Genomic DNA, 27,022 nt, shown 5'->3' on the forward strand with positions numbered 1-27,022 from the left:
GCTTTGGCGAAATCAAGAAAGAGGGTGTCTGTCTGCATATTACGGTCTAGATTAGTGTGCAAGTCGTGAAGGAAAAGCGTTAGTTGTGTTTCGCAAGAGAGGCCCTTACGAAACCCATGTTGTGAGGGGTGAAAGAAATGGTTTCGGTCCAAGAAGTTTACGATTTGTGAGTAGATGACATGTTCCATGATTTTACAAGGCACACTAGTCAATGAAATGGGGTGGTAATTCAAGGGCGAGTCTCTGTTACCTGATTTGTAGACTGGAACGACCTTCCCCGTTTTCCAATCAAGAGGAAAAATTCCTGAGGAGAGTGACTGTGAGAAAATGAGACATAAATATGATGCACAAATTGATTCCACGTTTTTCAATATTTTTTAATTAATCAGGTCCATACCAGCTGATGATGAAAGTTTCATATTACGAATTATGGATGAAATGCCTTCTTCGACGAACGTGACTGCCGGCATGGGGGTTTCTAAGTTAAAGGGTGGTAATTGTGAAAGTGCGTTGGGTTCGGTAGTGAACACAGATGTGAATGCATGGTTAAATATTTCTGCGCAATCATGGTCAGTCACTGCTTCATGTGAATCATTCGTCAGTTTAATATTGGGAGGATGTGTTGGGTTTAAAACTTGCCAGAATTGCTTGGGGTTTCTTATAAGTTTGGTAAGTCATTGTGATAAAATGAGTACTTGGCGTTACGAACAGAAAGTAGGTATGATTTTTCGGCCTCGAAGTATTTTCCCCATGCGGCAGGCGTGTCGTTTCGTTTGGCGGTACGAAACAATCGTTTCTTTATGTTTTCGAGTCGTTTTAAGTGCTGGGTAAACCATGGTTTATTGCGATTAGTATGAAAGGTTGGTTATCCTTGGTACGAACATATTAGTGAGATGATTTAATTTGTTCTTGAATATCAGCCAGTTTTTATGAATTGAGCGAGTGTGAAATGCGGATACGTATTCAGGAAAAAAGGTGTTAAGTTCTTCAGTTATTGCATTATAGTTACCCTTATCGTAGAGGTGTATCGTTTTATCAGATGTCTGTTTTTGAGTCGAGGTAAATGAGAATAAAGCGTGCATGACTTTGTGATCGCTCATTTCAGGAAGGTAACTGATGGATGATACATTCTCGGGGCTGCTTGTTAGTATCAGGTCGAGTGTGTTTGCTGATTCTCGTGAGACACGGGTTGCTTGGGAAATTAATTGAGTGAGTTTAAAATTTAAACAGACATCGATGAAGTTCTTCGCCTCTGCATGACACGTTATTGTGGAACTAGCTATGTTCTGCCAATCAATATCCGGGTAGTTAAAATCACCAAAAAGAAGAATACGGGCATTTGGATATGTGAAAACAAGTTTATGAAGGATGTTGTTCAGATGACGTGGGAAGTCTGGACTAGTCTGGGGGGGCCTGTAGCAAACGCCAAGCAGAACTGTTACGGGGGGGAGCGCGACAGATGAGCCATATGGCTTCAATGTCGGATGCGACGTCAACAACAGAGCTTGATATGCCTCGATGAATGGCAACGAGAACACCGCCCCCCCCCCCCGTTTGCCTTTCCGATCGTTTCGATACACTTCGAAGTGGGGTAAATCGGCCAAAATTTCCGCATTCGTTACGTCACTATTTAGCCAAGTTTCTGTTAGTATTAGTATGTTGCTTCCGGATGACGACATGATGTTTGATATGAGTTCGCGCTTTGGAAGAAGACTACGGATGTTAGTGAATATTATCGAAAACGAGAGAACATTGTGCGGTGGAGCGGGTCGACGATTTGTTAAAGTTTTGTGACGGGGCAATTGCTATGCGATTTCCTTAACGGTTTGGGATGATGCGTCAAATACATAGCGTTTTGAGCCGATGTGCAGGGTTTTGAAGCGCAAGGAGTACTTGTTAGAATTGGCTTTGGCAAACACTAGTAACTGTTTACGCGCGTGTCGAACGGTGCGGGAAAAGTCCTCTCCAATACTGTAGTTTGTGTCTTTTAATTTACGGCCATTTTATAACAGTGCGTCTTTGGTTTTATGAGATAGGAATTTTACGATTACGGGACGAGTTCGGTCGGCTGAATGATTTCCGAGGCGATGCGCTCTTTCAATGTCGTTAGGTTCCAAGGTTATATCAAGATTATTGCGGCAAACATCAATGACTAGTTTTTCTGACTCAGCCCACGTTTCAGCGCTAGCAGGGTCAGGGATGCCATAGAAAATGAGGTTATTCCGACGTGATTGGTTTTTCGCGTCATCCAGGCGTGTTTCTAGTTCTTCAATCTTTTTAGCTTGGTTGATTGTGGTTGACTGCATTATTTCAATATCGTTTCTGAGGTGAAGAAGTGTTTGGTAATGCGCTTCGAGATCGGCCATTCGTTTGTCTAGGCTTGCTATAGTTTGATCTGTTGTGTTCAGCTGTGTTTTGAGGCCCTGTATTTTTGTAATCAACAGGGTCTGTCCCGCGTTTAGCTTCTGTAGTTCAGCGAGTACAGCAGCGTTTCCCTCAGGACCAGGGTTAGTCTCAACGTCACTTGATAGCATGAGCAAGGAATGAATTACGTGAGCACACTCAACGGCAATGGCGACACAGCAGTGCGGGCTCGGAAACTGCACCAAAATATAATTACTGGATTTTTTTAGCGAAGAGGGCATACGATGTACTGCCCTGCATCGCAAAGGTAAGCGGATTAGGTGGCTGCGCTGTGGTGCAGTCACCGAGCCCACGAAGCGGTGTCAGCGGGTGAAGCTCTTTTATACATGTTGGCATTGTTGCTGATGTCGATGTGGCCACCCATGGTACTGTGATTTCCGGTGTGTGCAGCTCCTCTGGCGGCACATCCAGTAGGGACCAGCACTCGTCGGGCGGTAGATGGCAGGAGCCCGGGTCATCCCCAGTGTACGGCAGTGCGCACACCGATGACGCCCCCGTAGACAGGCCTGCCAGGGACGGCAGCAGCAGCCTGGCAAATGCGAGGACGGTCGTCTGCATCGCAAATGTAAGCGGATTAGGTGGCTGCGCTGTGGTGCAGTCACCGAGCCCACGAAGCGGTGTCAGCGAGTGAAGCTCTTTTTTTATACATGTTGGCATTGTTGCTGATGTCGATGAGGCCACCCATGGTACTGTGATTTCCGGTGTGTGCAGCTCCTCTGGCGGCACATCCAGTAGGGACGAGCACTCGTCGGGCGGTAGATGGCAGGAGCCCGGGTCATCCCCAGTGTACGGCAGTGCGCACACCGATGACGCCCCCGTAGACAAGCCTGCCAGGGACGGCAGCAGCAGGCTGGCAAATGCGAGGACGGTCGTCTGCATCGCAAAGGTAAGCGAATTAGGTGGCTGAGCTGTGGTGCAGTCACCGAGCCCACCCTGCGTGGAGTTTCTCCAGTGTATCGTTTCTCCAGCATGGAGTTTCTTAAGCGTGGAGTCTCTCCAAGGAAGTCCCTACGACATATTGTTTGAACATGAAGATTAACAAACATTAAGTTTCTCCAGCATGAAGTTTCACCAACAAAGCATTTCATCAGTTTCTCTAGCATGCAGTTTCTCCAGCATGGAGTTTCACCAGCATGGAATATCTTCATGACGTTTATCCAGCATTTAGTTTCTCCAACAAGAATTTTCCCCAACAGAGTTTCTCCAATGTGGAGTTTACCCAACATGTATAATCTCCTGACCATAGTTTCGCCAACATGGTGTTTCTCCAGCATGCAGTTTCTCCAGCATGAATTTTCCAACATGAAGTTTCTAACGTGGAGTATCTAACATGGAGTTTCCCGATTATGGAGTTTCTACAACGTGGAGTTCTCCAACATAGAGTTTCTCTAGTGTGGAGTTTCTGATGCATAGAGTTTGTCCAGGATTGAGTTTCGCCAGCACGGAATTTCACCAGCATAGTTTCTCCACAATAGAGTTTCTCCAACATGAAGTTTATGCAGTGTGCAGTTTCCCGAGCATCGAGATTCTCCACCTTGGAGCTTCTGCAACATGCAGTTACTCCAACACAAACTTTCGCGTGCGTGGAGTCTCCAACATCAGGATTCCCCAACATGAAATTTCTCCAACATGCAGTATCTCCAGCATGAAGTTTCCCCAGCATGGTGTTTCTCCAGCATGGAGATTCTACAGCATGGAGTCTCCAACATAGAGATTCTGCAACATAGAGATTCTGCATTATTTAATTTCTCTGAGATGAAGTTTCTCCAGCATGTAGTTTTTCATTATGGAGCTTCTCCATGAACTTTCCAACATGGTGTTTGCAACATATTTTCTCCAAGATGTAGTTTCCCCTGCGTGGAGTTTCTCCAGTGTATCGTTTCTCCAGCTTGAAGTTTCTTAAGCGTAGAGTCTCTCCAACAGGAATTCCCTACGACATATTGTTTCAACATGAAGGTTAACAAACATTAAGTTTCTCCAGCATGAAGTTTCACCAACAAAGCATTTCATCAGAGTTTCTCTAGCATGCAGTTTCTCCAGCATGGAGTTTCACCAGCATGGAATATCTTCATGACGTTTATCCAGCATTTAGTTCTCCAACATGAATTTTTTCCAACAGAGTTTCTCCAATGTGGAGTTTACCCAACTTGTATAATCTCCTGACCATAGTTTTGCCAACATGGTGTTTCTCCAGCATGCAGTTACTCCAGCATGGATTTTCCAACATGACGTTTCCAACACGGAGCTTCTGCAAGATGGCGTTTCTTCGTAAAATTTCTCTTGCTATTCTCCAACATGCATATTCTCCAACATGGAGCTTCTCAAAAATGGTGTATCTAACATGGAGTTTCTCGATTATGGAGTTTCTTCAACATATAGTTTCTTCAACATGGAATTCTCCAGCATGAAGTTTCTCCAGAGTGAAGTGTAGTTTCTCCAGCATGGAGTTTGTTAAATATGGAGTTGCTCCGACATGGAGTCTCTCTAACATATAGTGTCTCCAAATTGGACTCTCTCCAGCGTGAAGTTTCTCTAACATGGAGTTTGTATAACATGAAGTCTCTCCTACATGGAATTTGTCCAGTGTGGAGTAACTCCAGCATGGACTTTTTCCAATGTAGTTTCTCCAGCATAGCGTTTCTCTAGCATGCAGTTTTTCCAGCATGGAGTTTCTCCAACATATAGATTCTCCAATGTCAGTTTCTCCAACATGGAGTTTCTCCAGGCTGGAGGTTCCTACATGGTGTTTCTCCAACATGGAGTTTCCAACATTAAGTTTCCCTAACAGGTAGTTTCTCCAACATAGAGTTTGTCCAGCATGGAGTTTCACCACGATGGAATTTCTCCACCTTGGACTTTCTGCAACATGGAGTTTCTCCAACTCGTTGTATCTCCAACATGAATTTTTTCCAGCATGGAGTTTCACCAATATGAAATTTCACGAGCATATCTCCAGCATAAAGTTTCTCCAGTGTGGAGTTTCTCCAGAATGGGGTTTCACAAGCATGGAGCTACCAGCATGGAGTGTTTAGAGCATATAGTATCTCCAACATGAAGTTTATCCAACACAGAGTTTCTCGAACACAGAGTTTACCCAACATGGAATCTCCCGAACTTAGTTTCCCCAAGATGGTGTTTCTCCAGCAAGCAGTTTCTCCAGCATGGAGTTTCTCCAACATGCAGTCTCTCTAGCATGGAGTCTCTAACATAGTTTCCTCCACGGAATTTCTCCAAGTTGGTGTTTCTCCTACATGAACTTTCTCCAGCATGGATTCTCCAACATGAAGAATCTCCAACGAGGAGTTCCTCCAAAATGGTGTATCTCCAGCATGAAGTTTCTAACGTGGAGTATCTAACATGGAGTTTCCCGATTATGCAATTTCTACAACGTGGAGTTCTACAACATAGAGTCTCGAGTGTGGAGTTTCTGATGCATAGAGTTTGTCCAGGATTGAGTTTCGCCAGCACGGAATTTCACCAGCGTAGTTTCTCCACAATAGAGTTTCTCCAACATGAAGTTTATGCAGTGTGCAGTTTCTCGAGCATCGATATTCTCCAGCTTGGAGCTTCTGCAACATGCAGTTTCTCCAACACAAACTTTCGCGTGCGTGGAGTCTCCAACATCAGGATTCCCCAACATGAAATTTCTCCAACATGCAGTATCTCCAGCATGAAGTTTCTCCAGCATGGTGTTTCTCCAGCAAGGAGATTCTACAGCATGGAGTCTCCAACATAGAGATTCTGCGACATAGAGATTCTGCATTATTTAATTTCTCTGAGATGAAGTTTCTCCTGCATGGAGTTTTTCATTATGGAGCTTCTCCATGAACTTTCCAACATGGTGTTTGCAACATATTTTCTCCAAGATGTAGTTTCCCCTGCGTGGAGTTTCTCCAGTGTATCGTTTCACCAGCATGGAATATCATCAGCATGACGTTTATCCAGCATTTAGTTTCTCCAACATGAATTTTCCCCAACCGAGTTTCTCCAATGTGGAGTTTATACCCAACATGTATAATCTCCTGACCATAGTTTCGCCAACAAGGTGTTTCTCCAGCATGCAGTTTCTCCAGCATGGATTTTCCAACTTGAAGTTTCCAACACGGAGCTCCTGCAAGATGATGTTTCTTCTACGTAAAATTTCTCTTGCTATTTTCCAACATGCATATTCTCCAACATGGAGCTTCACCAAAATGGTGTATCTAACATGGAGTTTCTCGATTATGGAGTTTCTTCAACATATAGTTTCTTCAACATGGATTTCTCCAGCATGAAGTTTCTCCAGAGTGAAGTGTAGTTTCTCCAGCATGGAGTTTGTTAAATATGGAGTTGCTCCGACATGGAGTCTCTCTAACATATAGTTTCTCCAAATTGGACTCTCTCCAGCGTGAAGTTTCTGTAACATGGAGTTTCTATAACATGAAGTTTCTCCTACATGGAATTTGTCCAGTGTGGAGTAACTCCAACATGGACTTTTTCAATGTAGTTTCTCCAGCATAGCGTTTCCCTAGCATGCAGTTTTTCCAGCATGGAGTTTCTCCAACATAGAAGTTCTCCAACGTCAGCTTCTCCAACATGGAGTTTCTCCAGACTGGAGGTTCCTACATGGTGTTTCTCCAACATAGAGTTTTCAATATTAAGTTTCTCCAACAGGTGGTTTCTCCAACATGAAGTTTCTCCGGCATGGAGTTTCACCACGATGGAATTTCTCGAGCTTGAACTTTCTGCAACATGTAGTTTCTCAAACTCGTATCTCCAACATGAAGTTTCTCCAGCATGGAGTTTCACCATGATGAAATTTCCCCAGCATAGATTCTCCAGCATAGAGTTTCTCCAACATTTCTCCAGTGTGGAGTTTCTCCAGCATGGAGTTTCACAAGCATGGAGCTACAGCATGGAGTTTTAAGAGTATATAGGATCACATACATGAAGTTTATCCAACACAGAGTTTCTCGAACACAGAGTTTACCCAACATGGAATCTCCCGAACTTATTTTCGCCAAGATGGTGTTTCTCCAGCATGCAGTTTCTCCAGCATGGAGTTTTTCCAACATGCAGTCTCTCTAGCATGGAGTCTCTAACATAGTTTTCACCACGGAATTTCTCCAAGTTGGTGTTTCTCCTACATGAAGTTTCTCCTGCATGGATTCTCCAACATGAAGATTCTCCAACGAGGAGTTCCTCCAAAATGGTGTATCTCCAGCATGAAGTTTCTAACGTGGAGTATCTAACATGGAGTTTCCCGATTATGGAGTTTCTACAACGTGGAGTTCTCCAACATAGAGCTTCTCTAGTGTGGAATTTCTGATGCATAGAGTTTGTCCAGGATTGAGTTTCGCCAGCACGGAATTTCACCAGCATAGTTTCTCCACAATGGAGTTTCTCCAACCTGAAGTTTATGCAGTGTGCAGTTTCTCGAGCATCGAGATTCTCCAGCTTGGAGCTTCTGCAACATGCAGTTTCTCCAACACAAACTTTCGCGTGCGTGGAGTCTCCAACATCAAGATTCCCCAACATGAAATTTCTCCAACATGCAGTATCTCCAGCATGAAGTTTCTCCAGCATGGTGTTTCTCCAGCATGGAGTCTCCAACATAGAGATTCTGCAACATAGAGATTCTGCATTATTTAATTTCTCTGAGATAAAGTTTCTCCAGCATGTAGTTTTTCATTATGGAGCTTCTCCATGAACTTTCAAACATGGTGTTTGCAACATATTTTCTCCAAGTGGTAGTTTCCCCTGCGTGGAGTTTCTCCAGTGTATCGTTTCTCAAACATGAAGTTTCTTAAGCGTGGAGTCTCTCCAACAGGGAGTCCCTACGACATATTGTTTCAACATGAAGGTTAACAAACATTAAGTTTCTCCAGCATGAAGTTTCACCAACAAAGCATTTCATCAGAGTTTCTCTAGCATGCAGTTTCTCCAGCATGGAGTTTCACCAGCATGGAATATCTTCATGACGTTTATCCAGCATTTAGTTTCTCCAACATGAATTTTCCCCAACAGAGTTTCTCCAATGTGGAGTTTACCCAACATTTATAATCTCCTGACCATAGTTTCGCCAACATGGTGTTTCTCCAGCATACAGTTACTCCAGCATGAATTTTTCCAACATGAAGTTTCCAACACGGAGCTTCTGCAAGATGGCGTTTCTTCGTAAAATTTCTCTTGCTATTCTCCAACATGCATATTCTCCAACATGGAGCTTCACCAAAATGGTGTATCTAACATGGAGTTTCTCGATTATGGAGTTTCTTCAACATATAGTTTCTTCAACATGGAATTCTCCAGCATGAAGTTTCTCCAGAGTGAAGTGTAGTTTCTCCAGCATGGAGTTTGTTAAATATGGAGTTGCTCCGACATGGAGTCTCTCTAACATATAGTTTCTCCAAATTGGACTCTCTCCAGCGTGAAGTTTCTCTAACATGGTGTTTGTATAACATGAAGTCTCTCCTACATGGAATTTGTCCAGTGTGGAGTAACTCCAGCATGGACTTTTTCCAATATAGTTTCTCCAGCATAGCGTTTCTCTGGCATGCAGTTTTTCCAGCATGGAGTTTCTCCAACATATAGATTCTCCAATGTCAGTTTCTCCAACATGGAGTTTCTCCAGGCTGGAGGTTCCTACATGGTGTTTCTCCAACATGGAGTTTCCAACATTAAGTTTGCCTAACAGGTAGTTTCTCCAACATAGAGTTTGTCCAGCATGGAGTTTCACCACCGTGGAATTTCTCCACCTTGGACTTTCTGCAACATGGAGTTTCTCCAACTCGTTGTATCTCCAACATGAATTTTCTCCAGCATGGAGTTTCACCAATATGAAATTTCACCAGCATATCTCCAGCATAAAGTTTCTCCAGTGTGGAGTTTCTCCAGAATGGGGTTTCACAAGCATGGAGCTACCAGCATGGAGTGTTTAGAGCATATAGTATCTCCAACATGAAGTTTATCCAACACAGAGTTTCTCGAACACAGAGTTTACCCAGCATGGAATCTCCCGAACTTAGTTTCCCCAAGATGGTGTTTCTCCAGCAAGCAGTTTCTCCAGCATGGAGTTTCTCCAACATGCAGTCTCTCTAGCATGGAGTCTCTAACATAGTTTCCTCCACGGAATTTCTCCAAGTTGGTGTTTCTCCTACATGAACTTTCTCCAGCATGGATTCTCCAACATGAAGAATCTCCAACGAGGAGTTCCTCCAAAATGGTGTATCTCCAGCATGAAGTTTCTAACGTGGAGTATCTAACATGGAGTTTCCCGATTATGCAATTTCTACAACGTGGAGTTCTACAACATAGAGTCTCGAGTGTGGAGTTTCTGATGCATAGAGTTTGTCCAGGATTGAGTTTCGCCAGCACGGAATTTCACCAGCATAGTTTCTCCACAATAGAGTTTCTCCAACATGAAGTTTATGCAGTGTGCAGTTTCTCGAGCATCGATATTCTCCAGCTTGGAGCTTCTGCACATGCAGTTTCTCCAACACAAACTTTCGCGTGCGTGGAGTCTCCAACATCAGGATTCCCCAACATGAAATTTCTCCAACATGCAGATCTCCAGCATGAAGTTTCTCCAGCATGGTGTTTCTCCAGCAAGGAGATTCTACAGCATGGAGTCTCCAACATAGAGATTCTGCGACATAGAGATTCTGCATTATTTAATTTCTCTGAGATGAAGTTTCTCCTGCATGGAGTTTTTCATTATGGAGCTTCTCCATGAACTTTCCAACATGGTGTTTGCAACATATTTTCTCCAAGATGTAGTTTCCCCTGCGTGGAGTTTCTCCAGTGTATCGTTTCACCAGCATGGAATATCATCAGCATGACGTTTATCCAGCATTTAGTTTCTCCAACATGAATTTTCCCCAACAGAGTTTCTGCAATGTGGAGTTTATACCCAACATGTATAATCTCCTGACCATAGTTTCGCCAACATGGTGTTTCTCCAGCATGCAGTTTCTCCAGCATGGATTTTCCAACTTGAAGTTTCCAACACGGAGCTCCTGCAAGATGATGTTTCTTCTATGTAAAATTTCTCTTGCTATTTTCCAACATGCATATTCTCCAACATGGAGCTTCACCAAAATGGTGTATCTAACATGGAGTTTCTCGATTATGGAGTTTCTTCAACATATAGTTTCTTCAACATGGAGTTCTCCAGCATGAAGTTTGTTAAATATGGAGTTGCTCCGACATGGAGTCTCTCTAACATATAGTTTCTCCAAATTGGACTCTCTCCAGCGTGAAGTTTCTGTAACATGGAGTTTCTATAACATGAAGTTTCTCCTACATGGAATTTGTCCAGTGTGGAGTAACTCCAACATGGACTTTTTCCAATGTAGTTTCTCCAGCATAGCGTTTCCCTAGCATGCAGTTTTTCCAGCATGGAGTTTCTCCAACATAGAGATTCTCCAACGTCAGCTTCTCCAACATGGAGTTTCTCCAGACTGGAGGTTCCTACATGGTGTTTCTCCAACATAGAGTTTTCAATATTAAGTTTCTCCAAAAGGTGGTTTCTCCAACATGAAGTTTCTCCAGCATGGAGTTTCACCACGATGGAATTTCTCGAGCTTGAACTTTCTGCAACATGTAGTTTCTCAAACTCGTATCTCCAACATGAAGTTTCTCCAGCATGGAGTTTCACCATGATGAAATTTCCCCAGCATAGATTCTCCAGCATAGAGTTTCTCCAACATTTCTCCAGTGTGGAGTTTCTCCAGCATGGAGTTTCACAAGCATGGAGCTACAGCATGGAGTTTTTAGAGTATATAGGATCACATACATGAAGTTTATCCAACACAGAGTTTCTCGAACACAGAGTTTACCCAACATGGAATCTCCCGAACTTAGTTTCCCCAAGATGGTGTTTCTCCAGCAAGCAGTTTCTCCAGCATGGAGTTTCTCCAACATGCAGTCTCTCTAGCATGGAGTCTCTAACATAGTTTCCTCCACGGAATTACTCCAAGTTGGTGTTTCTCCTACATGAACTTTCTCCAGCATGGATTCTCCAACATGAAGAATCTCCAACGAGGAGTTCCTCCAAAATGGTGTATCTCCAGCATGAAGTTTCTAACGTGGAGTATCTAACATGGAGTTTCCCGATTATGGAGTTTCTACAACGTGGAGTTCTCCAACATAGAGTTTCTCTAGTGTGGAGTTTCTGATGCATAGAGTTTGTCCAGGATTGAGTTTCGCCAGCACGGAATTTCAAGAGCATAGTTTCTCCACAATAGAGTTTCTCCAACATGAAGTTTATGCAGTGTGCAGTTTCCCGAGCATCGATATTCTCCACCTTGGAGCTTCTGCAACATGCAGTTACTCCAACACAAGCTTTCGCGTGCGTGGAGTCTCCAACATCAGGATTCCCCAACATGAAATTTCTCCAACATGCAGTATCTCCAGCATGAAGTTTTTCCAGCATGGTGTTTCTCCAGCATGGAGATTCTACAGCATGGAGTCTCCAACATAGAGATTCTGCAACATAGAGATTCTGCATTATTTAATTTCTCTGAGATGAAGTTTCTCCAGCATGTAGTTTTTCATTATGGAGCTTCTCCATGAACTTTCCAACATGGTGTTTGCAACATATTTTCTCCAAGATGTAGTTTCCCCTGCGTGGAGTTTCTCCAGTGTATCTTTTCTCCAGCATGAAGTTTCTTAAGCGTAGAGTCTCTCCAACAGGGAGTCCCTACGACATATTGTTTCAACATGAAGGTTAACAAACATTAAGTTTCTCCAGCATGAAGTATCACCAACAAAGCATTTCATCAGTTTCTCTAGCATGCAGTTTCTCCAGCATGGAGTTTCACCAGCATGGAATATCTTCATGACGTTTATCCAGCATTTAGTTCTCCAACATGAATTTTTTCCAACAGAGTTTCTCCAATGTGGAGTTTACCCAACATGTATAATCTCCTGACCATAGTTTCGCCAACATGGTGTTTCTCCAGCATGCAGTTACTCCAGCATGGATTTTCCAACATGAAGTTTCCAACACGGAGCTTCTGCAAGATGGCGTTTCTTCGTAAAATTTTTCTTGCTATTCTCCAACATGCATATTCTCCAACATGGAGCTTCTCGAAAATGGTGTATCTAACATGGAGTTTCTCGATTATGGAGTTTCTTCAACATATATTTTCTTCAACATGGAATTCTCCAGCATGAAGTTTCTCCAGAGTGAAGTGTAGTTTCTCCAGCATGGAGTTTGTTAAATATGGAGTTGCTCCGATATGGAGTCTCTCTAACATATAGTTTCTCCAAATTGGACTCTCTCCAGCGTGAAGTTTCTCTAACATGGAGTTTGTATAACATGAAGTTTCTCCTACATGGAATTTGTCCAGTGTGGAGTAACTCTAACATGGACTTTTTCCAATGTAGTTTCTCCAGCATAGCGTTTCTCTAGAATGCAGTTTTTCCAGCATGGAGTTTCTCCAACATATAGATTCTCCAATGTCAGTTTCTCCAACATGGAGTTTCTCCAGGCTGGAGGTTCCTACATGGTGTTTCTCCAACATGGAGTTTCCAACATTAAGTTTCCCTAACAGGTAGTTTCTCCAACATAGAGTTTGTCCAGCATGGAGTTTCACCACGATGGAATTTCTCAAGCTTGGACTTTCTGCAACATGGAGTTTCTCCAACTCTTTGTATCTCCAACATGAAGTTTCTCCAGCATGGAGTTTCACCAGGATGAAATTTCACCAGCATGAATTCTCCAGCATAGAGTTTCTACAACATGGAGTTACTCCAGTGTGGAGTTTCTCCAGCATGGAGTTTCACAAGCATGGAGCTACCAGCAAGGAGTTTTTAGAGCATATTGGATCTCCAACATGAAGTTTATCCAACACAGAGTTTCTCGAACACAGTTTACCCAACATGGAATCTCCCGAACTTAGTTTCCCCAAAATGGTGTTTCTCCAGCATGCAGTTTCTCCGGCATGGAGTTTCTCCAACATGCAGACCCTCTAGCATGGAGTGTCTAACATAGTTTCCACCACGGAATTTCTCCAATTTGGTGTTTCTCCTACATGAAGTTTCTCCTGCATGGATTCTCCATTATGAAGATTCTCCAACTTGGAGTTTCTCCAAAATTGAGTATCTCCAGCATGAAGTTTCTAACGTGGAGTATCTAACATGGAGTTTCCTCGATTATGAAGTTTCTTCAACGTGGAGTTCTCCAGCGTAGAGTTTCTCTAGTGTGGAGTTTCTCATGTGTAGAGTTTCTCCAGCATTGAGTTTCGCCAGCACGGAATTTCACCAGCATAGTTTCTCCACATTAGAGTTTCTCCAACATGAAGTTTATGCAGTGTGCAGTTTCTCAAGCATGGAGATTCTCCAGCTTGGATCTTCTGCAACATGTGGTTTCTCCAACACAAAATTTATCCTGCGTGGAGTCTCCAACATCGGGATTCCCCAACATGAAGTTTCTCCAACATGCAGTATCTCCAGCATGAAGTTTCTCCAGCATGAGGTTTCTGCAGCATGGAGATTCTACAGCATGGAGTCCCCAACATAGAGATTCTGCTACATAGAGATTCTGCATCATTTAGTTTCTCTGAGATGAAGTTTCTCCAGCATGGAGTATTTCATTATGGAGCTTGTCCAACATGCTTTCCAACAAGGTGTTTGCAACATATTTTCTCCAACATGTAGTTTCCGCAGCGTGGACATTCTCCAGTGTATCGTTTCTCCAGCATGGAGTTTCTTCAGCATAGAGTCTCTCCAAGAGGGAGTCCCTACAACATTAGTTTCAACATGAAGATTAACAAACATGAAGTTTCACCAGCATGGAGTATCATCAGCATGACGCTTATTCAGCATTTAGTTTCTTCAACATGAATTTTCTCCAACAGAGTTTCTCCAACGTGGAGTTTACCCAACATGTAATCTCCCGCCCATAGTTTCGCCAACATGGTGTTTCTCCAGCATGCAGTTTCTCCAGCATGGAGTTTCCAACATGAAGTTTCCAATACCGAGTTTCTGCAAGATAGTGTTTCTCCTACATGAACTTTCTCCTGCCTGGGTTCTCCGACATGGAGATTCTCCAACATGGAGTTTCTCCGACATGGAGTATCTAACATGGAGTTTCTCGATTATGAAGTTTGTTCAACATGGAGTTTCTTCAACATGAAGTTCTCCAGCATACATTTTCTCCAGTGTAGTGTTTCTCATGCGTGGAGTTTCTCCAGCATGGAGTTTCCCAATCATGGAGTTTCTCTGACATGGAGTCTCTCTCACAAAAAATATCTCCAAATTTGACTCTCTCTTGCGTGTACTTTCACTTACATGGAGTTTCTCCAACAAGGAGTGTCTCTTTCATGGAGTTTCTCTAGTGTAAAATATCTATAACATGGACTTTCTTCAATGCAGTTTCTCCAGATAGAGTTTCTCTAGCATGGAGTTTCTCCAGCATGGAGTTCATCCAACATGCAGTTTCTGCATCGTGAGTTTCTCCAACATGGAGTTTATCCAGAATGGGGTCTCCAACTTGGAGTGTCTCCAAAATTAAGTTTCTCTAAGATGGAAGTTTTGCAACATAGAGTTTCGCCAGCATGGAGGTTCCAACATGGTGTTCCTCCAACATGGAGTTTCCAACATGACGTTTCTCCAACATGTAGTTTCTCCAGTTTCTCCAGCATTCAGTTTCACCAGCATGGAATTTCACCAGCTTAGTTTCTCCAGCATAGATTTTCTTAAACATGGAGTTTATGCAGTGTGGAGTTCCTCGAGCATGGAGTTTCTCCAGCTTGGAGCTTATGCAACATGCAGTTTCTCCAACACAAACTTTCGCCTGCGTGAAGTCTCCGAGATCTCGATTCTTCTACATGAAGTTTCTCGAACATGCAGTATCTCCAGCATGAAATTTCTCCAGCATGGTGTTCCTCTAGCATGGGGTTTCTGCAGCATAGAGATTCTACAGCATGGAGTCTCCAACATAGAGATTCTCCATCATGTAGTTTCTCTAAGATGAAGTTTCTCCTGCATGGAGTATTTCATTATGGAGCTTCTCCAACATTAACTTTACAACACGCTGTTTGCAACATCTTTTCTCCAACATGTAGTTTCCCCAGCGTGGTGTTTCTCCAGTGTATCGTGTTTCTTTCAGCAATGAGTCTCTCCATCATGGAGTTCCTGCGACATATAGTTTCTTCAACATGAACATTAACAAACATGAAGTTTCTCCAGCATGAAGATTCGCCAACATATCATTTCTTCATCAGAGTTTCTCTAGTATGGTGTTTCTCCAGCATAAAGTTTCACCGGCATGGAGTTTCATCAGAATGGAGTTTATTCAGCATTTAGTTTCTCCAACAGAGTTTCTCCAACGTTTAGTTTACCAAACATGTAATCTCCTGACCATAGTTTCGCCAACATGGTGTTTCTCCAGCTTGCAGTTTCTCCAGCATGGAGTTTCACCAGCATGGAATATCATCAGCATGATGTTTATCCAGAATTTAGTTTCTCCAACATGAATTTTCCCCAACAGAGTTTCTCCAACGTGGAGTTTACCCAACACGTAATCTCCTGACCATAATTTCGCCAACATGGTGTTTCTCCAGCATGGGGTTTCCAACGTAAAGTTTCCAACACGGAGTTTCTGCAAGATGGTGTTTCTTCTACATAAAATTTCTCCTGCTATTCTCCAACATGCATATTCTCCAACATCAAACTTCTCCAATATGGAGTATCTAACATGAAGTTTCTCAATTATGGAGTTTCTTCAACATATAATTTCTTCAACATGGAGTTCTCCAGCATGAAGTTTCTCCAGTGTGAAGTGTAGTTTCTCCAGCATGGAGTTTGTTAAACATAGAGTTGCTCCGACATGGAGTCTCTCTAACATATAGTTTCTCTAAATTGAGCTTTCTCCAGCGTGAAGTTTCTCTAACATGGAGTTTCTCCAACATGAAATTTCTTCTACATGGAATTTGACCAGTGTGGAGTAACTCCAACATGGACTTTTTCCAATATAGTTTTGTGATGACCCCCATAATGCGCAGGTCCACACGGGACGGAGAGGCAAAGAGACACCGTATGGCTCAGTTTAAACAAACAGGTATATTCAATAATTACACATGATTAAGATTATACATCAGAGGCTGGGGCGTCCGAGCTTACGTGCCGACGACTTCATGGGGGCGATGGAGTGGCTCCGGAGTTGGGCTCGAGCGGTTGCTGGCAGAAGCTGCACGCCGTCGGGCTTCGGCGCTGAAGGCCCTCTTGGCGAACGATGTCGTCCTGAGCGTGCTTCTTCCGTACTGCTTCTCGATTTTTATATCCTCTTCTCCACACTCCCTAGTGTGAGGACGCCCACGCCGGAGGGGAAGGAGGGGGGCTAGGGCTTTCACTTGGGCGCACAAACATACCACCGCACTTATTGTCTCGCCCCCCTCACGTGTTGAGTCCGAGGGAAAGAAGGTTGTCTTCGAGGTAGCGCATAGCGTCGGCTGTGGTAAGGCGCGCTCTGGCCCGCTGACAGTTCCCGCGGGTCACCGGCCTCCATTCTCCATCCATCAACTGACACTCGCTCCTCAAGGTAAGGCGCGCTCCGGCCCGCTGACAGTTCCCTTGTCCTGGAATGTGCTCGGAAGGGCCGCCCCTGGAACCGCCACGCCAATTGGGGAGGATAAGCCCGTTTCCCCGCGGCGGTGGGTCCGGTTGGGCTTAAACCCCTTCGTTCTGGTTGTCACTCTCAACGAGCATGGCTGGGTAATTGATGATGCTGCTGTCATCTGGGTCTCCGTCTACGCCGCGCCGTCGAACTCGGAACCTCGTAGCACACACATGGAATGTACCTCGTAGCACACACAAGGAATGTACCTCGTAGCACACACAAGGAATGTATCTCGTAGCACACAAGGAATGTCACACTCGCTCACCCTCCAGAAGAATGTTCTCCGAACATTTGAGTTCCTGCAGCTCCCCTTGTCTTTCTGAATCGCCTCGCACAGTGCGTCCGACAAAACACTTTTCGCTGCGTTCAACACCACTGCACAACACCATATGCCTCCGCTGTCATAACTGGCGTCTCCAGGGGCAGCACTGATCTTTTACAGATAAACATGAAACTCAGCACCCAAGCCTCTCCTTTCTAGTCCAAACTGGACGAAATAAATTTACCACAGTTACAAAGGAGCTCCCACATCTAGCACGATCTCGGCACAGGCAAAAATATAGATAACGAAAGGAAGTAGGGCAGGTTCTGCATGCGCTCCGCATGCTCTCCTGTGAAGGTGTTACTTAATGACAGAAAGGTTTAACTACCAACTCCGATAACTTAACACATAAGCACATAGCAATGTTATGAGCTGTGGCATTACACAATTCTAACCAGTTCAAAACTCCGCTCTGTTTACGCCATTAGTCCGACTTAGCTTTCCGATTTCGCAGCGGATATCGGCCTTCATGAGTCATACTAAGTAAGTCTGTGACCCTTTGTCTGCTTTGGGACTCGCGAGGGCTCGTGGCAGGAGCCTCTCCTGGCGTTATCTGCGCGGCAACCTCGCGCGCTTCTTCTTCTAGCAATGCATGAAGTAAATCCGGTGGCATTCCGGCCGTCACCTCTGGCGCCTGCCGAACAAATGCAGGAGAGGGCGTTTCTTGCGAACTATCTGCGCGCTCCGCTTCACTTCTGTCCCCATCAAAATCCGCGCTTTCCCTTTCCTCATTTCGTGAATACTGAACCGGTGCCGACTTGAGGCGATTTGCGTGTATCCTTATCAAGCGCCGGTTTACGTCTCGGACTCTGAAGTTTACCGGAGAAAGCTTCTCGACAACCTCGCACGGTCCTCTCCACTTCGTCTGGAACTTACGAGCTAGCCCAATCTGCCTTTGGCAGTTTTCAATGTACACGCTGTCCCCCACATTAAACGGCGCGTCTCTAGCACTGTGATCGTGCACCTCCTTCCTGCGCTTCGCCGCTTTCTTTAAGGCCTCCTTTGCGATGTCCCTCGCCACTTGCAAGCGCGATTCTAGCTCAACCTTATAGTCGTCCAGTGAAGCGTATGGGACACGACGGGGGCCCTCTGGCACTTCACTAGGCTGGTCCGGGTCTCGGCCGTAGAGAAGAAAGAATGGCGATTCGCCCGTGCTCTCGTGTGCTGCGGAATTGTAGGCAAACATTGCATACGGGAGCCACAAGTCCCAGTCCCGCTGGTCGCGCGAAACAAAATGCGACAGGAACCCGGCCACGGTTTGGTTCAGTCGCTCCACCGCGCCGTTGCAAGCCGGATGGTACGGTGTTGTCTGCTTCTTAGCGATCTTAAGCAGCTCGCAAACTCTCGTCATTAGCTGCGACACGAAGTTCGTTCCCCGATCTGTCAAGAGTTGCCTCGGGGGTCCATGTCGGAGCACGATCTGTTCGACAAATGCTCTTGCAACCGTGTCTGCCTTCTGATCTGGGAGTGCTACCGCTTCCGCGTATTTTGAAAGGTGATCGACAAATACTAAAATGTACTTGTTTCCGGAAGTGGTCGTGGGCAATGGGCCCATTATGTCCATACCTGTCCGCTCGAAGGGAGCCGAAACCTCAGGGAACGGCTGAATTGGAGCTGGTCTTCGTCCCTTGGGTGTTTTTCTTTCGAGACAGGAATGACACTTCGCACAGTAGTCTCTAACATCCTGTCGCATGCCACTCCAAAAGTACAAACGCTCCACACGCCTGCGTGTCTTCGCTACGCCAAAATGACCGGCGCATGGCGCATCGTGAAACGCGCGAAGAACCCTTTCTGTCCACGACCGAGGTATGACGACTCTCTCCCAAGCGGTTTTCTCTGGTCTCCCTTTCCTGGTTGGCCTCGTGCGCCGACACAGGGTGCCGTCTTTGCCAATGAAATAACCTAGCTGTTCGGGGTGAGACGGTGCGCCCTCTGAGCTTTCGATTATTCGCTTCAGGTCAGGATCTTAGCACTGCTCTGTGCGTAATTCGGCGGGGTCGACTACGGGGACAAACTCATCTATAGCTGCCACGGCAGCTGTGCGGCTGAGTGCATCAGCATTCAGATGCGTCTTTCCTGACTTGTGCTCAACTTCAAAGCAGTATTCCTGCAGGTGTAGATTCCATCTAGCGAGTCGCGAGCTAGGGTCCCTGACACTCATCACCCATTTCAGAGGATGGCAGCCTGTGACTAGCTTGAATTTGCGGCCGTAAAGGTAGCATCTGAAGTGCTTTACTGCCCAGACAACGGCGAGGCACTCCCTTTCCGTAGCTCCGTACTTTTGCTCTGTGGGGCTCAGCTGTCGGCTAGCAAAAGCAACGGGATGTTCTTTGCCCTCGATAACCTGAGATAGCACGGCACCAACTGCGAACTTTGACGCATCTGTGGCCATAACGAAGGGCAAATTAAAATCCGGGTGGCGCAACAGCGGTGCACTCATTAGCTTCCTTTTCAGGGCCCCAAAAGCATTCTCCGCGTTTTCGTCCCAGCGAAAGGCGACATTTTTGGCTGTTAAGGCGGTGAGCGGCTTAGCGAGCTTGGCGAACTCCTCTATGTGCCTTCGGTAGTAACCGATCAGGCCGAGAAACTGCCGGACCTGGCGGACGCTAGTCGGGGATGGAAAATCTGAGACACACCTTAGTTTCTCAAGGTCCGGTCGCACGCCGTCAGCTGAAACAACGTGCCCGAGGTATTTCACCTCGTTTTTGAGGAATTGGCACTTAGAGGGCTTCAGCTTGAGACCCGCTCCTCTTAGTCGCACCAAAACCTGCTCAATATCGCGCAAATGGTTCTCAAAACTGTCACTGTATATGATAATGTCATCCATATACACGAAGCACAGCCTCCCCAGAAGACCTGCCAGGATAACATCAGCGGTTCTCTGCCAGACAGCAGGGCTGTTGGCCAGACCCATCGGCATTCTTTTCCATTCATAGTGCCCTGAGGGCGTGTTGAATGCCGTTTTCTCGGCATCTGCCGGATCCATTGCTATCTGCCAGAATCCCGCCGCCATGTCCACTACCGTGAAGTACCTGGCAGAGCCCAGCTGAGAAAGCGTCTCCTGTATATTGGGGATGGGGTATGGATCGATGCGAGTTACGGCATTTAGTTTCCGGTAGTCCACTACCAATCGATACGAGCCATCTGGCTTTTCCACCAATAGTGCTGGTGCTCCCCAGGGTGACTTTGAGTGTTCGACAATGCCGCGATCAATCAGGTCCTGCACCTGCCGCTCTATCTCCTCACGTTGGGAGTAAGGAATCCTGTACGCACGCTGGTAAACGGGCGATGAAGTGCCGGCTTCTATCCTGTGCTTTATAACGCCACAGCAGCCCAAATCCAGGTTGGACGCGGCGAATACTTCCGAGTAGTCGTTCAGCAAACCAGCCAGAGCCTCTCTCTCCCTGGATTTTACGTGAGAAAGATCGAACAACACCTTTGGAGCAGCCGAAGGACTAGCATGCTCTACAGTTGCGAGTACCGTATCGGTGGGCTCACGTTTCTCTATCGCAGAGGTGAAGAAAGCCAATGTTTTGTTCTTGGGAAGGCTCAGTGGCTGCTGGCTACAGTTAACCACCCGTAGGGGCACTCTGTGGGCGTCATTATCTGTCACGAGGCACGCGGCTGCCTTCAGGCCATTGCTGAGAGAGTCGACCGGCTCAAGCACTCCCACGGCGCCGCTCTCTACATCTGAAGGCACAAACGCGTACAAAATGTGCTCCGACCAAGGAAGGACGACCGCCTCATCGACCAGCCTGACGGCAACCCGCGAATATACCTTCTCCAATGATCCCACTGTTTGACGGGTGTCAATATCGGTAATGCGAATCTCAGCCCCTCTCCTGTTCAAAAACGGAACTTTTGATCCGCCCGCATTCACCTCTTCCTCAGAGAATGAGACTACTACTTTCCCTTTTCTCAAAAAATCCTGCCCTAATATACCTGACACTCCGGTTGGCAGAGACACCGTGTCCGAGAATACGTAGCAGGGGTGCTCCAATGCAATTCCGCCGAGAGAGAAGTGTAACCGGTAGAGTCCACTTATGCCAAGAGGATCCCCCGTTATGCCTACTAATTTGGTTGCCATACCACCAGACGCTTCCAACACCTCGCAGTCCCCCTTCCTTCGAAGCGTGTTAAAACTGCTCTCCTTAAGCAATGTCACCTTTGACCCCGTATCTATCAACAATTCCATGCAACAACCATTTAACTTGCAACGCACAACAGGGCATGCCTCGTCGGCCACACAAACTACCACCACCTCATCATCCACTGCTCCCTCCCCACGCTCCTCAGGCTGGGGAGGACTATCTAGTTTTTTGTCTCGGTATCTGGAGCCCCGCTGTAGGCTTGCTTAGGGCGTGTCTCGCCTGCTTCTCTTTGTGGCTCCCCACGGCGCACGTTTTGGCAGAACCTGGCGATGTGTCCGCGACCCTGGCAAGCGAAGCATACGATTTCTTCAAACTCTCGCATACCGCGCCTGTAGCTTTGTGGCGGTCTCCGGTTTCCAGCGAATGGGCGCTGTTGAGCGCGCGCTTCAACCTGGCGTTCTACCTGCTGAGATAGCAGCTGTTCTAAGCGATCTAACCGCTCTGTCAAGAGAGCAACCTCAGGGTTGAGCACCGCTCTCTCTATGACGCGTACTCTCGCTGCGGCTGTCGTTAACGCCTCATTTTGTTCCTCATCCAATGCGGCCTCCACGGCTTGGTCGAAATTGCTCGGCTTGCGCGAGAGCACGAACCGGCGCACGGGGTCTTGCAGACCAGCCACGAACAAAGCGGTCATTTCCTCTTTAAGTATATCCTCCGCGTATTTCTTCTTATGCTGGTCTACTTCCTCCTCCCTGCTTAACGTATCGCGCGCTAAGCGCTGAAGCCGCGACGCAAACGTTCGCACGTCCTCCCCTACCATCTGTCCGGCGTCACGGAACCTCTGTACTCGCACGTGACGTGGATCAGTGTCAAAATGCTCAAACGCGAGCTTCTTAAATTCCGCAAATGATTTTGTGGATTTTACTTTTTCTTCTCGCCATGCAAAATCATGAGCAGCTCCTGCCATCTTACACCTCGCCATTCCCAGCATTTGAGCATCGGACCATCCCCCCATTTTCCCAATCTCTTCTAGCATGGAAAAGAAATCGCAGATTGGAACCCCTGTCTTATCTCCCGTAAACGTCGGAATTACGCTTCCTAATGCCAGCATGCTTGCTCCGAGCGACGGCTGTGGAGTGGGAGCTCCCTCAGATAAAGACATTTTTTTTTCTCAAGCCCTCCAGTGCCTCAAGCCTCTCAAATGGGGGTAAAAGTCCCACAATCAGTCCCGTGATTCCCTTTTGATTACAATTTTGAAGTCATGAATGTCACAGCATTCAGAGGACATTTGCTTTTGAGACCCCACTTAGGAGGGGGGGCTAGGGCTTTCACTTGGGCGCACAAACATACCACCGCACTTATTGTCTCGCCCCCCTCACGTGTTGAGTCCGAGGGAAAGAAGGTTGTCTTCGAGGTAGCGCATAGCGTCGGCTGTGGTAAGGCGCGCTCTGGCCCGCTGACAGTTCCCGCGGGTCACCGGCCTCCATTCTCCATCCATCAACTGACACTCGCTCCTCAAGGTAAGGCGCGCTCTGGCCCGCTGACAGTTCCCTTGTCCTGGAATGTGCTCGGAAGGGCCGCCCCTGGAACCGCCACGCCAATTGGGGAGGATAAGCCCGTTTCCCCGCGGCGGCGGGTCCGGTTGGGCTTAAACCCCTTCGTTCTGGTTGTCACTCTCAACGAGCATGGCTGGGTAATTGATGATGCTGCTGTCATCTGGGTCTCCGTCTACGCCGCGCCGTCGAACTCGGAACCTCGTAGCACACACAAGGAATGTACCACGTAGCACACACAAGGAATGTACCTCGTAGCACACACAAGGAATGTACCTCGTAGCACACACAAGGAATGTACCTCGTAGCACACAAGGAATGTCACAGTTTCTCCAGCATAGCGTTTCTCTAGCATGGACGTTTTCCAGCATGGAGTTTCTCCAACATAGAGATTCTCCAACATCAGTTTCTCCAACATGGAGTTTCTCCAGGCTGGTGGTTCCTACATGGTGTTTCTCCAACATGGAGTTTTCAATATTAAGTTTCTCCAACAGGTGGTTTCTCCAACATGGAGTTTCTCCAGCATGGAGTTTCACCACGATGGAATTTCTCCAGCTTGGACTTTCTGCAACATGTAGTTTCTCAAACTCGTATCTCCAACATGAAGTTTCTCGAGCATGGAGTTTCACCAGGATGAAATTTCCCCAGCATAGATTCTCCAGCATAGAGTTTCTCCAACATTTCTCCAGTGTGGAGTTTCTCCAGCATGGAGTTTCACAAGCATGGAGCTACAGCATGGAGTTTTAAGAGTATATAGGATCACATACATGAAGTTTATCCAACACAGAGTTTCTCGAACAGAGAGTTTACCCAACATGGAATCTCCCGAACTTATTTTCGCCAAGATGGTGTTTCTCCAGCATGCAGTTTCTCCAGCATGGAGTTTTTCCAACATGCAGTCTCTCTAGCATGGAGACTCTAACATAGTTTTCACCACGGAATTTCTCCAAGTTGGTGTTTCTCCTACATGAAGTTTCTTCTGCATGGATTCTCCAACATGAAGATTCTCCAACGAGGAGTTCCTCCAAAATGGTGTATCTCCAGCATGAAGTTTCTAACGTGGAGTATCTAACATGGAGTTTCCCGATTATGGAGTTTCTACAACGTGGAGTTCTCCAACATAGAGCTTCTCTAGTGTGGAGTTTCTGATGCATAGAGTTTTTCCAGGATTGAGTTTCGCCAGCACGGAATTTCACCAGCATAGTTTCTCCACAATAGAGTTTCTCCAACCTGAAGTTTATGCAGTGTGCAGTTTCTCGAGCATCGAGATTCTCCAGCTTGGAGCTTCTGCAACATGCAGTTTCTCCAACACAAACTTTCGCGTGCGTGGAGTCTCCAACATCAGGATTCCCCAACATGAAATTTCTCCAACATGCAGTATCTCCAGCATGAAGTTTCTCCAGCATGGTGTTTCTCCAGCATAGAGATTCTACAGCATGGAGTCTCCAACATAGATATTCTGCAACATAGAGATTCTGCATTATTTAATTTCTCTGAGATGAAGTTTCTCCAGCATGGAGTTTTTCATTATGGAGCTTCTCCATGAACTTTCCAACATGGTGTTTGCAACATATTTTCTCCAAGATGTAGTTCAGTTCAGTTCAGTTTTGTTCCTTAAAGGCCCCATTTCAGGGGGTGTTACATAAGGGGTGGGATTACATTTGTAGGGAGAAAAACAAACAGCGTTGGTAATTTAACATTGAATGTGATCTGTTACGCTTTCTTGAAAAGCAGATGTTGAAGCGATGGCGACGATGTCATGGGGTAGGCCGTTCCAGTCCGTGGCTGCTCGTAGAAATAACGAAGCTGAAAACGTAGTAGTGCGTGATAGTGGGCGGGCAACTTGAAGGGGATGACGGGTGCGGTGAGATATGCGTGATGCGGCGGCGATATACGGTGCTTGATTGAGAGAAGAATAAAAGAATTTGTGATAAAGGGTGAGGCTAGCAATGCGACGACGAAAAGAGAGGGGTGGCAGTCCGGATGTAGCTTTCAAGGATGAGACACTGACGTCATATGAGTATGAGGAATGAATAAATCGGGCAGCACGATTCTGCACAGCTTCCAATGCGGTAATTAGATATGCTTGTTGTGGGCTCCAGATGGGGGATGCATATTCTAATTTGGGTCTTATAAGTGATTTATACGCGAGCAATTTAACATTTGGTGGGGCAAGACGAAGGTGACGTTTCAGAAAACCGAGTGTTTTGTTTGATGCTGAAATGATGTTACCAATATGAACCTGCCATGATAGATTAGAAGAGAGTGTGACTCCTAGATATTTATATGATTGTACTTGCTCAATCTGTGTGTTAGAAATTGAATAATGAAAGAGATATGGATTGTAACGACGAGTGAAGGACATGAGTTTACATTTAGTAGGATTGAGGGACATTAGCCAGTTATCACACCAATTTAGTACGTTGTTAAGCTCTGTCTGAAGAGTGTATTGATCGTGACAGTTATTAATGGTGCGGTAAATAACACAATCATCTGCGAAAATTCGAATACTACAGGAAACATGCAGGGGCAAGTCGTTAATATATATTAAGAATAGGAGGGGACCGAGGACAGAACCTTGTGGGACCCCTGAAATAACCGGGAGAGATGTAGACAGATGGCCGTTAAGATAGACTGACTGAGAACGGTTAGTTAGGAATTCTTCAATCCATTTGAGAGTATTAGGGGGTAGGTTCAGCTTTGAGAGTTTTAGTAATAGCCGGCGGTGGGGAACCTTGTCAAAAGCTTTGGCGAAATCAAGAAAGAGGGTGTCTGTCTGCATATTACGGTCTAGATTAGTGTGCAAGTCGTGAAGGAAAAGCGCTAGTTGTGTTTCGCAAGAGAGGCCCTTACGAAACCCATGTTGTGAGGGGTGAAAGAAGTGGTTTCCGTCCAAGAAGTTTACGATTTGTGAGTAGATGACATGTTCCATGATTTTACAAGGCACACTAGTCAATGAAATGGGGTTGTAATTCAAGGGCGAGTCTCTGTTACCTGATTTGTAGACTGCAACGACCTTCCCCATTTTCCAATCAAGAGGAAAAATTCCTGAGGAGAGTGACTGTGAGAAAATGAGACATAAATATGATGCACAAATTGATTCCACGTTTTTCAATAGTTTTGAATTAATCAGGTCCATACCAGCTGATGATGAAAGTTTCATATTACGAATTATGGATGAAATGCCTTCTTCGACGAACGTGACTGCCGGCATGGGGGTTTCTAAGTTAAAGGGTGGTAATTGTGAAAGTGCGTTGGGTTCGGTAGTGAACACAGATGTGAATGCATGGTTAAATATTTCTGCGCAATCATGGTCAGTCACTGCTTCATGTGAATCATTCGTCAGTTTAATATTGGGAGGATGTGTTGGGTTTAAAACTTGCCAGAATTGCTTGGGGTTTCTTATAAGTAAGTTTGGTAAGTCATTGTGATAAAATGAGTACTTTGCGTTACGAACAGAAAGTAGGTATGATTTCTCGGCCTCGAAGTATTTTCCCCATGCGGCAGGCGTGTCGTTTCGTTTGGCGGTACGAAACAATCGTTTCTTTTTGTTTTGGAGTCGTTTTAAGTGCGGGGTAAACCATGGTTTATTGCGATTAGTATGAAAGGTAATCCTTGGTACGAACATATTAGTGAGATGATTTAATTTGTTCTTGAATATCAGCCAGTTTTCAAGAATTGAGCGAGTGTGAAATGCGGATACGTATTCAGGAAAAAAGATGTTAAGTTCTTCAGTTATTGCATTATAGTTACCCTTATCGTAGAGGTGTATCGTTTTATCGGATGTCAGTTTTTGAGTCGAGGTAAATGAGAATAAAGCGTGCATGACTTTGTGATCGCTCATTTCAGGAAGGTAACTGATGGATGATACATTCTCGGGGCTGCTTGTTAGTATCAGGTCGAGTGTGTTTGCTGATTCTCGTGAGACACGGGTTGGTTGGGAAATTAATTGAGTGAGGTTAAAATTTAAACAGACATCGATGAAGTTCTTCGACTCTGCATGACACGTTATTGTGGAACTAGCTAT

General features: G+C 45.6%; 1 pseudogene; it reads right to left on the reverse strand.

Moving 5' to 3' along the window:
- Window positions 1-1,805: 1,805 nt before the first annotated feature.
- Window positions 1,806-3,318, reverse strand: LOC144108502 (uncharacterized; annotated as a pseudogene).
- Between the last annotated feature and the right edge of the window lie 23,704 nt (window positions 3,319-27,022).

Source organism: Amblyomma americanum, chromosome 1, assembly GCF_052857255.1.
Source record: "Amblyomma americanum isolate KBUSLIRL-KWMA chromosome 1, ASM5285725v1, whole genome shotgun sequence".
Taxonomy (NCBI): domain Eukaryota; kingdom Metazoa; phylum Arthropoda; class Arachnida; order Ixodida; family Ixodidae; genus Amblyomma; species Amblyomma americanum.